The sequence below is a fragment of the Aptenodytes forsteri genome, unplaced genomic scaffold (assembly GCF_000699145.1).
Source record: "Aptenodytes forsteri isolate BGI_AS27 unplaced genomic scaffold, ASM69914v1 Scaffold65, whole genome shotgun sequence".
Taxonomy (NCBI): domain Eukaryota; kingdom Metazoa; phylum Chordata; class Aves; order Sphenisciformes; family Spheniscidae; genus Aptenodytes; species Aptenodytes forsteri.
The window spans coordinates 5,451,477-5,456,395 of record NW_008795127.1 but is presented as its reverse complement, the minus strand read 5'-3'; positions in this window follow the sequence as shown (position 1 = coordinate 5,456,395).

Sequence of the window (4,919 nt, the reverse complement as noted above, 5' to 3'; positions counted from 1 at the left end):
CCCTTTGCCCTTTGGTCAGTTGGGGTCAGCTGTCCCAGCTGTGTCCCCTCCCAGCTTACCCCCAGCCAAAACCAGCACAGCTGATGATTCTGAAAACAAATCTGTCATGGTATTGGACTGATAGGATTGACCAGAATTTTGAATGGCCCTTGACTCCATGGCATTATATGAAAAGTTTATATCTTTATAGGATAGACAACAAAATGGAAGAGTTTAATAACATCTGGATCTCATTTCAAGCCATAGAAGTGGAGAAGAAAAGTCAGGAATCTAATTTAGTTGTATGTGCTTAGCATAAGTAAAGAAGTGATATATGCTTGGGATATTATATTCAGGCAGAGGGACTGGAGCAGAGCAGAATATACTGATATATTAAATAGTTAAATTTCTATTAAATTGTAAATGGCATTGGTTGTTTCCCAAATATAATTTTGGAAAAGGCTTATATCACATTTTCTTTTGTTTCAGTCACTAGGGCATTAAAAAGTGACAGTATGTAAGCTCAGGCAGCAATGGTTTTATGAGCAGACTAGCATACATTAAAAATGCTTATACATACAATATTACCTCAGGTTGCAGTGTCAATGGAATATAGATTTATTCCATGAAAAAAAAAATATTTTCAACAAGCTTGCTTATATATCTAACAATCTTGTAAATTAGTCTAGTGCTCATGAGAAACACCAAGCTAGAAGAAAGGAAGGCTGGAGCCATTTTTTAATCCCAAGTAAGGTACAACATGAGCACTAGTGCAGCTTCCTCCAGACTGGCCTACCAACTTAGTTCGCTTGTGGCTGAGTAGCCTGAATTGTGTCAGAAAGGAATAGCAGGCAATGCGAGGCAGGACATCAAAGCTGGTTGTGTGGCAAGCATGTTAGATTGTACCCTAGGCCCCCGTTCTTTGTTGAAGCACAGATCAAAGCTCATTTGTCTTCCAAGTCCTTTCAGAAAGTACTGTGCAGACTGAAAGTTAAATCTGTTGCATTTAAAATAAGAACTTTAAGGGTTTTACATACCTTTATCTCACTGAACTCTGCCTCTCTTCCTTGCCTGAAGTGACAGATCCAACATTTAAATTAAGTAATTAATATGTAAATACAATTTCCAGAAGCTTCACAGGATCTTAAGCATGACAAAAATCTTCCTTCTAACTATTCCCCTAAACCCATAAAACACACCATCATAAACCACACATGAGATTGACAAAGTTTTCTCTAGCAGACGATGGCCACATTTCTTATGCCTGTAATCTGAAGTAACACTGGTATAAGATCTCTTTAATACTCTTTTGTTGGTGGTTCTTTTTCTATCAGTACTAATGTTCTTCAGTGGTTGGATGTGATGGCGAGGGTTGATTAATCCTTTGTGCAATCTGGTATTCTTCATGTTCTGATCAATGCACTTCCACAGTTTTCTAAACCCATTTTGGTTCTCAGCTGTTGTGTTTTGACTAAGATCCATGTTTTAAAAAAGGTAGAAGAAGAGATGCAATCAGAAGAGTCTGGAACAGTGTTATGACACATGGTTCACACAGTAGACGCACAAATTCTATCATAGTGTTCATTTTGGTCCTGCTCCTTCTTTCACCTTTTCATCTCATTAACTGTTAAATCATTAGCACTGAAGGCAAGGAATAAAGAAAAACAAAAAGGACAAAAGATGGCCAGCATTACAACAGGCAAACAGCTGCTGTACTGATACCATTTACAATATGTTCGCATATACTGCTTGCTTTCTGCAGGAAGAAGACATTAGCTTCAAAGATTATTTTTTAGATCGTTATTAAAAAAATTAAAAAAAAAGTCAGCTCTTTCTAGCATTTCCAAGAATAGATACAACAGAACAACCAGCAACCTAAGCTACAGGGTTTACCTTTGTGAACATGACATTCTTCAGTGAAAATAAATTGTTGCATTAAAACAGTGTCCTTTTTAAAAAGGAGACTGTAGTAGAGTTGTGGTAGGGTTGGTAGTGTTACGGCTAGAAAAAAAAAAAACAAACCACACTAACATACTTGTCTTTGCTTAAACATTTATATTAACTAAGCTTAAATGTCTATTTCAAATATTATGTGTTTGTTCCTTTCATTTATTGTGCTGGAAAAATGGGTGCAGATGATTAGATGAAATTATTCTTAAAGTTCTGTTTTAATGGTACCTTGGCATAATATGAAAAAAGTCTCAGAAGCACAATTACTCTATTGCAACATGAGAAGAAAAATATTTTTAAGTGTTGATGCGGAAAAGTACTAAAGCTTGTTATAATCATTTTTCTGAAAGCAGATATTTTGCCTTTATTTTAAAAATAGAAAGTTGGTATAGTACTATAATTATAATCCTAGAGATTTAGTACTGTCTCAATAAAAATGAAAATATCAAATATGAAGAAAGCACCCATAAGAAGCAGCTAAAGCTCCGAGGAGGAGAAAGTTGGAGAGTTGCCAGTGTTGTGATCATATGAATATTCAACAGAAAACTTAAATTCAGCACATCAGCAATGACGAGGTAATTTTAAAGCCTGAGAGTTCAATGATAATTTTTTTACTTTTATTTACCATAATTACCAGACTGTGCTTTGCATTTGGGGTGTATAGGTAACATGTAAAAAATCAGTGGATGAGTCAGAGACACTTTAAGAACGAGACAAAAATTTTCATATGTCTTACAAATACCTTCAAGAACATTAATAGAAAGAGCTACAAGCGGTAATAAGCCATGGTTTAAACAAATCTATTTACCTTTTGGTTTCCATGGGAAGCAATGACAAATAGTAAGTATTTATTAATATTATAATAATAATAATGTATTTCTAGTTTCTAACTGTTTCTATGTTTACATTCACTTACATTAATGAATACATAGCTTAGAAAATTTTCATTTATTTCAGGTCAAAAGAGTGCATAGGATGTTCCAAACTACAAAAGGGAGGCATTTCTGAGGTACCTCTGGTACCTGCACATACATGCTGCTCAATGAAAAAAGCCATATCCCCTTACCACCTCTGAAATCAGGCTATCAAGTACCACTCATGCAGTATCAGAGCCAGTGATGGGAATGGCAAAACTGCTATTGATTTTGAGAGAGTGGTATCTCTTTTGTGTACACTTTTCATTGTACACACCTGGAAAAGCAGTGTTTGAGTTTGCTGGCAAAAGGTGTAAAAATATCCCCCCATACAGAATTAAAGTAACATCTTATTTTCTAGTCAGACATTTGGGTGAGTCACTTTTGTAATTTACCAGTGAAAAACCAGAAACGGTTCCATTTTTTAGGAACTGCTGCTTCCTTACTAGAAATTCATTCTTGCATCTATTTTAAGATTAATTGTACATGTGAAATATATTTACCTAATAACTTTAAATCTGATATCAAAGGGCAACACCAAAGACATGTTACTGTTTTCATTTCAGTTGGATTGCATCCTCCATTCCAGGGACTGTCTTTAGATACAGAAATATTTATTTGTAGGATTTCTATTCAGGCTTATGAACGTTAATTTATACCAGACTTATCAGAGCAGTGTCTGCATTGTAGACATAATTTAAATCGACACCAAAAAAGAGTCTTTGTGTATCACTCTCCCACCTCCCTGCTTTCTGTAAGGAAATGGGCACATCTGGCTTGCTTTTTTCTTTGCATCTGCAAAGTATGTAAACTGTTAAATTCTCACATTTCTTGTCCAACACTTGACAGTGTTTCATGTTTTAAACACAGTGAATACTTGAGCAAGTCATTTGTGTGCCTGCAGCTTTGTAAATTCAAGCTCTTATGTTAAACTCATTGCTCTATTAAAATTAGTTAGCAACTGAATTAATTAATTCAGTCTATTAAAATGTTTACACCTGGAATGTTTGTTTCATGACTCAGTTATTTCTTTTTAGTGTAACACACAGTTTTAATGCAAGGAATGAGTATAGTCTAAATAAAAGAGATGGGACATGGGATGGTACTGGATGCTACAGTGTGGCATTAAAGTTTGATTGACATCACATTGGGAAGGCCACTCAGTTCACTGAGGAAGAGAGCAGGAGCAAGTTCTTACCCTGTAACCACTTCTGAGACAAATTTCTGCCATTACATTGTCATATGTAATGTTCTCCAGGCAGTGACATGGTGTGATAAATAGTAATATGGGATTACAGCAGTTGAATCTGCTAATAAAGGTGAAGACAGAAACCAAAAATAAACTTGCAGAAAGCTATATGAAAAAGCAAAACTCCCAAACGAGCACCTGCACTCGGTACAGCTGCCTGAGCAGCCAAGAAACAGCAGATCTCATCAGCCAGCAAGAGAAGCAGATGCTGTCCCTCAGTCCTAGACTTCTGATCTTCCATCTATCCCATGAATTCAGCTACAACCCTATGTCCTTGAAAAGGCAAATATTGTCATTTTGTTGCATATAAAAGGAATAGCTCTGATAAACACTTAAACTGAAGTGGTAGTCCTCAGCTGCACGAGGTATCATACAATTTGTACTGCACTACTGTCATGCTTTAACCCCAGCTGGCAGTGATAAGCAGTACAGCAAGCAGCAAAAACAAAAAGCAGCCACTAACGACCACTAGACTCTAATACATCGTAAGGCAAGCAACTCCCATGGCAAGCACAGAAGCCTGACGATTAATAGCTAAACAGCAACAACAGCTATAAATTCGATCTAGCTGTCCTGGTTTCGGCTGGGATAGAGTTAATTTTCTTCCTAGTAGCTGGTACAGTGCTGTGTTTTGGATTTAGGATGAGAACAATGTTGATAACACACCGATGTTTTAGTTGTTGCTAAGTAGTGCTTACGCTAGTCAAGAACTTTTCAGCTTCCCATGCTCTACCGACTGAGAAGGCTGGAGGTGCACAAGAAGCACAAGAAGCTGGGAGGGGGCACAGCCAAACTGGCCAAAGGGACATTCCATACCATGTGACGTC